This window comes from Zalophus californianus, chromosome 2 (assembly GCF_009762305.2).
Source record: "Zalophus californianus isolate mZalCal1 chromosome 2, mZalCal1.pri.v2, whole genome shotgun sequence".
Lineage (NCBI taxonomy): Eukaryota > Metazoa > Chordata > Mammalia > Carnivora > Otariidae > Zalophus > Zalophus californianus.
In genome coordinates, this window is record NC_045596.1 from 76226576 (window position 1) to 76238665 (window position 12090).

The 12090-nt window shown below is 33.2% G+C and overlaps 1 protein-coding gene across 5 annotated transcripts in view; it reads left to right on the top strand.

Moving 5' to 3' along the window:
- The window catches only part of GRID2 (glutamate ionotropic receptor delta type subunit 2), a 1431476-nt gene that overhangs the window by 896052 nt on the left and 523334 nt on the right, over window positions 1–12090 (top strand). The window lies entirely within an intron of this gene.

Genomic DNA, 12090 nt, shown 5'->3' on the forward strand with positions numbered 1-12090 from the left:
AGCAATAAATTCTATTTATGCCTTAGAATAATTTAAAGGAAAAAAGTGATCTAGGGAACTACCATCATCTTCCATTCATTATCATAATAATTTGTATAAAGTAGTGAATTTAACATTTATACAATGCATAACTGCTTGGTTTTTAACTTGTAACAGGCACAAAATCAGAATAAGAGCTTTGATACATTTCATATAGAAAGAGGAAAAGTCTACTCTAAACTGTGACATTAACAGTAGTTCAAATTCTATGTGTCATGTAATAGGTAGAAAATGGTTTGCAGGAAATGAGCTCTTATTCTATACTACAAATCACATGTAAGAATATGAATGTCAATAAAGGATATTTTATGAACTACTGGTTCACTAACTTTCTCAAGGAGAAAATAAGAACCCCTGCAGAAATGAATTTTCTATAGTTTGGATTTGTTGTGTTTATATATTTTTGGTAGGAAAAAACCTAAGATAATTGAGTGTACATCCAGAGCTCACAGCTGTAAATTTGTAACTGTATAAAGGTGGCTGCATTGAGAATGAGAGGTTCTTCAGTAGGTGTTTCTCTCCAGTGCTGAGAATAGGATGCTGAGAAACTTAGATCTGACAAAGTTAGGAGTTATTCTAATCCACACTAAAAACTTCCTGGTAAATTTATGCTAGAGAGGAGTGGAAACTACCCTAATGTTTTTTTAATTATTGTTTTATAGCGAAACAAAGGAGACATATAAAAACTCTATAAATAAACACAAAGATAGTTTAGTGAATTATTTTAAAGGAAACAACCACTACTACAGCCAAGAAATACAACATATCAAGCATCCTAATCACCCCCACATACTTCTCCCTGATACATCGCTGGCCTCCTTTCTCAGTAGCATAACCATTAGTCTGAATTTTATGATATTCATTTCTTTACATTTTAAGTATAATTTTATCACTATGTATATCCTTAAATAACATAATTGAGTTTTGCCAAAATTTCAGTTTATGAATGGACTCAATATTTCATATATTCTTTTTTCTTGCTTCTTATGTTCAACATTCTGTTTGTGTTATTTGTTCTTGTCCTTACGTGTAGTTGTAGTTTATTTCTATATATTACTGTATTGTTTTTACCAAAGGGAATGTGTAACAATCCATTGTGGTCTGTTTCCATTTTTAGACCATTATAAGCAAAGCTGTTATGAACATTCTTGGACATATCTTAAATATATACTCTGAAACTTGTGAATATACTTCTGTGAGTTTGGTATCCAGGAGTAGAATTAATTAATATAAGAAAGCATATCTTGAAACTTTACTCTATGACCTCAAACCCATTTTTGTAGAGATTTACTAACTTTCATACCACCAACAGTGTAACGAGTTCTCATTGTCCTGTGTTCTCACCAAATTTTGGTTTCATTAGACTTCAACATTCTTATTAAGTTATTGGGTATATAATGATATATCTTCATGATTTAAATTTTCATTTCCCTGATTATAAAAAGGTTCTGTATATTTTCTTGTACTTTTTGACACTTCAGACTTCTTTTGGAATTAATTGCCCACTCAAGTCCTTTGGACATATTCTTTTGGGTTGTCCTTTTTTTTTTATAATTGATTCTAGAAGTTACAAATATAATATATATATTATATATACATATAAGTTTTTATTTAAATTGCATTTAGTTTCACAGACTCTTAACTATAGACAACAAACTGAGGGTTACTGGAGGAGAGGTGGACAGGAGGGGTTAGTTTACAGTAAACTGGTTTCAGGAGTAGAATTTACTGATTGATCACTTACATATAACACCCAGGGCTCATCACAAGTGCCCTCCTTAATACCCACCACCCATTTAGCCCATCCCCCCCACCTCGCCTCCAACAACCCTCAGTTTGTTCTCTATAGTTAAGACCCTGTTTTATAGTTTGCCTATCTCTTTTCCCCCATGTTCATCCATTTCATTTCTTAAATTCTACATATGAATGAAATCATATGGTATTTGTCATTCTCTGACTGACTTATTTTGCTTAGCATAATACTCTCTAGCTCCATCCATGTCACTGCAAATGGCAAGATTTCATTCTTTTTTATGGCTGAGTAATATTCCATTGCATATATACACCACATCTTCTTTATCCAGTCATCAGTCGATGTATATTTGGCCTCCTTCCATAATTTGGCTATTGTAGACAATGCTGCTATAAACATCATGGTGCATCTGCCCCTTCAAATTAATATTTTTGTATCCTTTGGGTAAATACCTAGTAGTATAATTGTTGGATTATAGGATAGTTCTATTTTTAACTTCTTGAGGAGTCTCCATACTGTTTTCCAGAGTGGCTGTACCAGTTTTCATTCCCACCAATAGTGTGGGAGGGTTTCCCTTTCTCCACATCCTCGCCAGCACCTGTTGTTTCTTGTGTTGTTGATTTTAGCCTTTCTCACAGATGTGAGGTGATACCTCGTTGTAGTTTTTATTTGTATCCCTGATGATGAGATGTTGAACATCTTTTCATGTGTGTTAGCCATTTGTATGTGTTCTTTGGGAAAATGTCTACTCATGTCTTCTGCCTATGTATTATTTGGATTATTCATTTTTGGGGTGTTGAGTTTTAGAAGTTCTTTGTGTATTTTGGATACTAACCTTTTATGAGATATATCATTTGCAAATGTCTTCTCCCATTTCATAGGTTGCCTTTTTGTTTTCTTGATTGTTTCCTTCACTGTGCAGGAGATTTTTACTTTGATGAAGTCCCAATAGTTTATTTTTGCTTTTGTTTCCCTTGTCTAAGGAGACATAACTAGAAAGAAGTTGCTACAGCCAGTGTCAAAGAGGTTACGGCCTGTGTTCTCCTCTCAGATTTTAATGGTTTCAGGTCTCACATTTAAGTCTTTAATCCATTTTGAATTTATTTTTGTGTATGGTGTAAGAAAGTGATCCAGTTTCATTCTTTTGCATGTTGCTGTCCAGTTTTTCTAACATCATTTGTTGAAGAGACTGTCTTTTTCCCATTGGATATCGTTTCCTGCATTGTTGAAGATTAATTGAGGATTGGTTGTGGGTTACATTTCTGAGTTTTCTTTTCTGTTTCATTGATCTATATGTCTATTTTGTGCCAATATCATACTGTTTTGATCACTCCAGCTTTGTAATATAACTTGAAGTCTGGAATTGTGGTGCATCCAGCTTTGCTTTTCTTTTTCAAGACTGCGTTGACTGTTCATGGTCTTCTGTGATTCCATGCAAATTTTAGGATTGTTTGTTCTAGCTCTGTGAAAAATGCTCTTGTTGGTATTTTGATAGGAATTGCATTAAATGTGTAGATTGCTTTGGGTAGTATAGACATTTTAACAATATTTATTCTTCCAATCCATGAGCATGGAATGTTTTTCCATTTCTTTGTGTCATCTTCAATTTCTTTCATCAGTGTTTTATAGTTTTCAGAGTATAGGTCTTTCACCTCTTTGGTTAGGTTTATTCCTGGGTATCTTACTATTTTTGGTGCAGTTGTAAATGGAATTGATTCCTGAATTTCTCTTTCTGCTGCTTCATTATTGGTGTATAGAAATGCAACAGATTTTTGTACATTGATTTTTTATCCTGAGATTTCACTGAATTCATGTATCAGTTCTAGCAGGGTTTTTTGGTGGAATCCTTTGGGTTTCTATATGGAGTATCATGTCATCTGCAAATAGTTAAGAGTTTTACTTCTTGCTGATTTGGTTGACTTTTGTTTCTTTTTGTTGTCTGATTGCTATGGCTAGGGCTTCCAGTACTATGCTAAGTAACAGTGGTCAGAGTGCACATGTTTGTCTTATTCCTGACCATAAAGGAAAAGCTTTCAGGTTTAGTATTAGCTGTGGATTTTCCATATATTCCTTTACTACGTTGAGGTATGTTCCCTCTAAATATACTTTATGGAGAGTTTTTATCATGAATAGATGTCGTACTTTGTCAAATGCTTTTTCTGCATTGAAATGATCATACAGTTTTATCCTTTCTCTTATTGATGTAATGTATCACATGGATTTTGATACTAAGGTTATATTGCCTTCATGAAATGGGGTGGAGAGAGTTTCTCTTTTTCCATTCTTTATGAGTTATACAAAATTGGAAGAATTTCTTCTCTAAGTGTTTGGTAAGTCACCCTAAAATGGGCCTAGATTATTCTTTGTGGGATTTTTTTAACAAAAAATTCTACTTTCCATGATAAATAAAAAAAAGTCATGTTTTCTAATTCTCGTCAACTCAAGAAGTTTTATTGTTATGATCTTTTTATTTTTTATATGTATTGGCATAAAATTGTTAATATCTTTTAAAATATCTGAAACATTTCAATATCTGAACTTACTTTCATTTTTGAATATTTTTCTTGGTGATTAATACTTTAAAAATTATTGTTATAAAGACTTCTACTTCTTTTTTTTTAAGATTTATTTATGTATTTATTTGACAGAGAGAGACACAGCGAGAGAGGGAACACAAGCAGGGGGAGTGGGAGAGGGAGAAGCAAGCTTCCCACAGAGCAGGGAGCCCGATGCGAGGCTCGATCCCAGGACCCTGGGACCGTGACCTGAGCCGAAGGCAACTGAGCCACCTAGGTGCCCCAAGACTTCTACTTCTAATAATGCTTTCTTCCCTAAAAAAAAATCTTGTCTGTTATTAATAGAGCTAAACCAACTTTCTTTCAATTACTATTTGGATGGCATTTATTTTTACTATACTTTTACTTCAACTTTTCTACATCCTTTTGTTCCGCACATAATTCTTATTAAAAGTATATAATTAATTATTTGACACTAATTTGGCTTTCATTCCTAAAAACTAAAGCATTTCATGTATTTTTATGAAATGTATTTACTAAAACTTTTACATTTAAGTCTATTATTTTGTACATTCTACCTTTTTGCAAATTCTATTTGTCTTGCCTATTCTAGGTACCTTTGTTCTCTTTTCTTACCTTCTTTTGGATAGTGTGTGTGTGTGTGTGTGTGTGTGTGTGTGTACTTTCATATTTACTTACATATATATATATTTAATTTCCTCTTTTCTCCTCTACTAATTTACAAATTATGTATTCTGTTTCTACTTATTTAATAGTTCTGCTAGAATTTACAACATACTTAATTTATCAACATGTAATCAATATCTTTGTCCTCCTTTCAGATAACAAGCATACTTAGAACATTTTCATTCCATTTAGTCAATGTATCTATATCTCAAATTGTAGATTATTTTTGTCATGTTTTTAAATATTATCTTTTTTATTCCATTACCAATACTATTTTGTGCAATAATATTTATTTACACCTGTCTGTATATTTTCCACTTTCTTTGCTCTACTCTCCTTCCTGTACCTGTAGCTTCAATTTCTTTTCTTCTGCCTGAGGTATAACTCTTAAAATTTCCTTTGCTGGTAGTTTTCTTGTGGTCAAATTTCTGAGTTTTTGTTTATCTGAAAATGTCTTTATTTCATCTTAAGTATATTTCTCCTAGCCACAGAAAATTAAATTACTAGTTTTCATTTTTCAGCATATTGACAATATCATTGCACTAAGTCTAGCTTCAGTGTTGTCAAAACTGTTGGGGAAAAGTCTTCCTTCAGGCATATATATTTAGTGATAAGAACTAGCTACATTTATCTAGAATCAGATGAAAACAAACTATATAACATAATTAACATAGATTCATAAAGTAATTTTAGTTTAAATATAACTGAAGATTCAGAAAATGAAAATACTCATGGTTTTATAGCAAAAAGTAATGTATCTTTCTTTGGAGTTTTTGTTACTTAATTACTTGTCAAATATGGGAAAACCTTTTCTAGCCTTATTAAAATTGTGAAATCAGGATTAGTATATAACATTCCTTATTTTGAAAAAAGAAAAAAGATCTCTGTACACATTAAGGTATATATAAAGAAATGATTTCATTTGCTGATAAGGCTTATACAAATACAAATAAAAGCTCTTCATGCAGGCATTACTTAGTTCCCTTATGTTTTTCCCTTCCACTCTACTCCCAATAATTACCACCAAGTTTAGGTGTAATCATTTTGCACCAGGTTTCTTCTTTCTTCCAGTATCTTTTTTTAAAGATTTATTTGTTTTGAGAGAAAGCACAAGTGGGGGCGGGCAGAGGGAGAAGCAGACTCCCTGATGAACAGGAAGCCCGATGAGATGTATATGACATGGGGGGCTCAATCCCACCAGGATCTCAGGATCATGACCTGAGCCGAAGGTAGATGCTTAACTGAATGAGCCACCCAGGTGCCCCTCTTCCAATGTCTTTTGTATAAACTATCTTATGTAGTGCTATGATTAATTTTCCTAAAGCCTATCCCCTGTTTTACAAAAATATTCATCCCAATTTAATAATTAGGTATGTATGCACAAGGATGATAATTATAATATTCCTATTATAATAGCAGCTAAGAAGAAAGAGTTTATTTCAAGAAGTAGGGGGGTGGTCAGCAATGTAGCAGAAAAGCAGTAGTATAAAGGCTAAAGAGAGTCTATTGAAATTAGGAACTCAGGGTTCATTAGTAACTAAGAAGAGGCAATAAGGCAAATGGGTTAGAAAGGCTACTAATGTCAGGCTATTCAAATTTTTGTATTACTTAAAACCAAGTGACCTCAGGGGTATCATGACTCATAAATGAGTTAGTGATGTGACACATCCAGAACTTGCCTGGTACCTCAAAAAATGTTGCAATTAATTGTCATTTATGAAGGAAATGTCAATGGAATTGTAATGCCATATGTTGAAAAACCAACAAATCAGAAAGTAAAAAGGAAGGTTGCGAGTAAAAGAAGTAAACACAAGCATAAATATTGTATTAACCCACAATTTGGCTATAAGAGTGGCCATTAAATGGCTTCATGAAATTGAGGGGGCAAACTTTCAGAATGAAAGAAACTTGAGTATGTTCAAATGCTCAGATTGAGCCAGTAGAGAAGAAGAGAAAGAAGATAAAGGAAAGAAAGGTGATTATTGATAGAGGTCTGGGAGAAAAAGAGGGGACTGGATCCGTTTGGCTGGAGTGCTTAATCTTGGGCATGGAGAGCATCATTTTCCAGAATCATGGAGGGAGGGAGTAAGGAAAGAATGGTGTAAATGCAAGCAAGTCTTCATGGGTGGTATCAAAAAGTTAAGGTTATTATTATGAAATATATTAACTTTTCTTGGAAAAGTGTGAGATGAGATCATATGCTAAGAGGGAAAATGTAGCAGAAAATATTAGAGATAAGAAGGTTGGAAGTTTAAAGGTGAATACATTTGGAAAGAGCTGCTGTAGCAAACAGAAGAGAGGGCTAGTTAGGAAACATGGAAGAATTGCCAGGTGGTGTTGTTGGCTCTTAGGGGTTTCAAATTTCATTGCAGCATTAATCTACATGGTTATATATTTTCGTCCAACAGCATTTGGTGGACAGAATGCATTTGAATTAATGTAAGATTGAGATTTCATCAAATCGCTTTTTTGCTTGTTGTTTTTGATAGCAGCAAAATGAGGCGGTGAGAGGATATTTATTGACAGGGTAATGGCTGAAGTGGCAAATCACAAAATCTCACTTGGACATGTATGGTAATGAAGACAGGAGGAATCTCAACAACAGGCAGAAAGTGTGGCTTGAGAGAAGAGAGCCCTCAGTAAGTCTGAAGAGCCTATTTTTGATTTGCATTAAATGAAAGACCTTCAGAGCCAGGAAGTTGTGTTTGAGGGGAGAGATACCTAAGTTCATGATTCAAAAGGTTGGATGGGTTCCAGATGCTCAAAAAGTCATGGTTGTGAGGGGGACAGAAATGGGCTTCATTTAGCCTTCCAAGATCAATATAGTTCCAAGATCAATATAGTTACTTCACCCTGCTCTGAATTCAAACTCCATATATTGTGTCATCTATTCCATTGACATTGAATCATATACTTCAAATTATGTCTACTTTATTCCTAAGTAATATTAGAGCACTCCTGTAATTATGTGTTTCTTTACTCTAACTCCCAAATTGGAAGGAAATATTCCAGTGCACTGGCATTACATAGATTTTATGTGAAAGGGACCATAATGTTTATAGCACCTTTTACATTATTGTTAAAAAAAATATGTATTATTTTATTATTTTATTTGTTGTTATAACACAAATGCTTTTCTACCAAACTACCATTTCAAATAATTACTGAATTTATAAAACTCCAAATCTACCTCTTACATAATTTTGAGAGTACTGTGAATAAGTTTGTGGATTGCTAGCTCCACTTATAAATGAGACAGTTCTTTCATACGGACGTTAACACATATACAATGTCTTCAGAGATACTATCAAGAGAAAACCTTACCATGCAAATAATTACAGTACAGATTCACTTAGATGTGTCTAAAATTAAGGTTCTAGTACCAGTATCTCCATGTATCAAAAAGAGTAAATGGTTTTCCAATTGATGAACTGTCAAGTTGTCAGTGTTTATTCTGCTGCTGGTGGTTAAGTGTGCACAATGCCTGAAGCCTTATCACCTTGAGCAGGGGTACTGTCAGCACTCATAAACTAGCAGGATTGTGTCTGTTTGGATTTGAATGTGAGATTGACCAAGTCCCAAATGTTGGACTAGTTGCAGCTCTCTTGGCATTGTAAGAGTGGTGGTTTCATTTTTCTGAATTTGGAGAGAATGTGAAAAGGATTATCTAATTTTCACTGATGTTGATCTTCTGCTTTGATATTTTTTACATATTCTTTTACTTTGATGTAAGGTGGTGTTTCATTCAGTAGATGGTACATTCAAGGTGTTAGACTCTGTACCCTTAAAGATAAACTTAGGTAAACCTCAAAGCCAAATTTTTAAATCATCAAGATTTTCTATATTCTTAAACTTTCTCCAAAAATGTTTGTTGTTTTTTCTGTTCATTGAAATACAATATTTCCAAGAAGAAAAATAATTTAATAACATCATATCCAATCTCCTAAAACTAAACATTAGAATACATAAAAAAGTAAAGATTAAATTAAATATTTAATGTAAAGGATTAATCTGTATTTTTTTTTTAGAAGAGAAATTCTCCAAAATAGGTTTTTTGTTTGTTTTTTTTGTTTGTTTTTGCTTATACGTCTGAAGTGTTCTTTGTTTTGCTTGGTTTTGCCAATGCTACTCACTTTTTATTGCGAAGAAGGAGTTCCAGCATTAAAATTTAATACTCTAGATGTCTATGAACTTTATCACAAACAGGAAAATAAGGCCAGGAAAAAAAAATAGTTTGAAACTGGTTTCACAACCAATCTTAATTGCTTAATAATGCTTAGTGTCTTCATAAAATTGTTTTCTCATGTAAGCTGATGAAATAAAATGGTACAGCAGAGATATTTTAGCTCCTAGGTATAATTGTTTCTCAGATAGGTTTAGAATCTTTACTCAGGTTCTCCAACATTAAATTCACAAGTATAAAACGTGTAGTTTTGCATTCTTGGGAAAACCTAATGTACTGTTTTTGAAAAGGGTATTATTTTTGTCTTTTTGTCATTGGTCCATCTTTAATAAACTAAAATATTTTACTGCCTCATACTTAGAAGAGGAAGGACATATTTTACCTTCAAATAGCCAAGGATTAAATATTGTACTGGTGTTCTTCAACAATATTTCTATTCTGGTGCTGCATTATCTAAAATAACATTTATCTTTTCTATTACCTTGCTTTATGTTTCCTTATAGCACTTTTTGCTCACTGAAATTGTATTCATACACATTAAGTATATATACAATCTTCATATATGTGTATATAGAGTATATATATGCACACACATAAATGTAATGCATTTACTTCTTTACAGTTTTTCCCATTACAATGTAATTCAGTGAGACAAGAATGTCTATTTCTTGCTCTATCCTTTAATAAATGCATATAGTAGATGCTTATTAAGTATTTAATGAATGAACTAATGAATACATGTGCATACTAACATGATAATCTGTAGGATTCTTTTCTGCATCTATAAACATAACAGCCATATTCTTATTCTAATGAAAAATAAGTATATGCACATAAATTGTTGACTTGCCACATTAGAAAATGAATGTGTGATTATACCCTTTCCATCACTGTATCCTCAATGCCCTAGCAGAGTTGGTCACTTGGCCACCAAAAATATAATCAATTATTTTAAGGGTTAAGTAAGATTATATATAATTTATTTTCAGAAATTCATAGAGAATAGGGAAATACTAGATTGATTATTCCAAGCAAATAGTTAGATTAATTTTTTCTGAACAAAAGGGAAAGACCCACAAATTGTAAAGTCATTAGGAATTATTTGTATTTGTGAGTCAAGATTTTCTAACAACTAGGCTGTTTTAGTATGTTGTAATGTGGAAAAGTACACAGCCTTGGCTGTCAGACCTGGGCTGAAAATCTGACTGTGTGATTTTTAGCCACTAAACTTAGCCAGTCTCAATATCTTTGTCTATAAAATGTGAATAATAATATCTATCTCTTAAGAAGGTTGTAATGATTATGTGAAATTATTTTGTAGGTTACATATTGAGGAATAATTAAAATCATGTCAATTTGCAAGTGGGCAGTAATCTATGTGATTCATTTTTAAAGCCAATAGAAGAAATACAGTCTAGTTACTATTCTGACAAGAAATTGCCATGTGAGGTGGGGAAAGTAATTTCATTTTAGGTGTGATTGACAGAGCATTATACATGACAATCACAGTGATAGCATGAAACATTAACCTTTTTGTTTCATTTAATGTCCTTTCTGAACCTAAAATTCTACAAGTCTGTTAATCAAGACTTGGGAGCATATAGAGTTTGATGGGAAGCTAATAGCAGAGAATCTGGTAGCTAACATAGCCTGCTATCCCAGTCTTTATAATTAAGCCCATTGTTGGAAAATCTGCCATCCGTATTTACTGTCACATTTCTAACAATGAATTTATATCTTGGAAGGTTTATATAATGGAGAGAATCTAGAAAATTCTGTGAATTGACAATATGTTGTGAATACAACAGCTTTTTTTCCTCCCACCCTCCTTTATATATAATACACAATCATGATAAATTTAGTTCCATCAGCTTTATTTTGATGTGTCTTCAAGAAAATATTTTGCACCACAAAGTAATGTGATCCTCAACCTAGTACCTTATAAAATTTCCAATGTGTTAGAGTCCCAAAATTATTGACCTCAGCAGTTTCCTGAAGGGTAGGAGAACTCTGCACTCTTGAAGAATAAATACTGTGGACTAGATCATTTCTGCTTTGAAGGGAGCTCCTCTACTATTATTACACAGAAGAGAAAATGATAATTGTATCCAATGATGTTTAGAGTTACTCTGACATTTCTGGAGGAGTTAGCCATTGCCTGGATTGAGAGGACTTCTGACGGAGTCTTGCTTCAGGCCAGCAACATTTACTGCCTGTTGGAGAGAACAGGAGCTATCTTTTCTGGTGGACAAGATGATGCTGACTTTTCCAGCATGGGGCAAAGATTCCTGATAGGGTACAATTTCAGTCTCAAGTTTTGGTGGAAATAAAATCAAGAACTTTTATGGAAGGACTACAAAATCTGGATTGTTTGGTTGATATGGATTACTTTTCTACTTTTGAGGAAAGGTATTATTTTGAGGAAAGTAGCTGCTATTGGCATGTAGACTCATAGGAAATGTTTAGATATGTATGTGCTCATAAAGAGACTCAGAATCTATAGTTCATCTCTAGTCCACATCCTGAGTTAAAAGTTCAAGAGCATTCCTGATGCAGAGGAGGCAAGGTTCAGTTTCCTTCCTACTCTACTGGACAGTACCCATAGTGAGACACACTGGAATCTACCTTACCCACCCATACACGCACATATGCACATATATACACACGTACATGTGTGCATGCACGCACACACACACAAACTCTAATCCAGCTCAAATTCAAATACACAATGTGGTGGTACATACTATCTACTGAACAACCTCAATTCTACTTTCACCCATAAACGGTGATTAATATCCAAGACCCACTACCCAAACAATAATCATTAATGCAATCTAAATGAGGAATACATAGAATTGAGAAACATTTGTTCCTATATGTACTCTTTTTCCAAGGTCTCATTGCTGTGATTA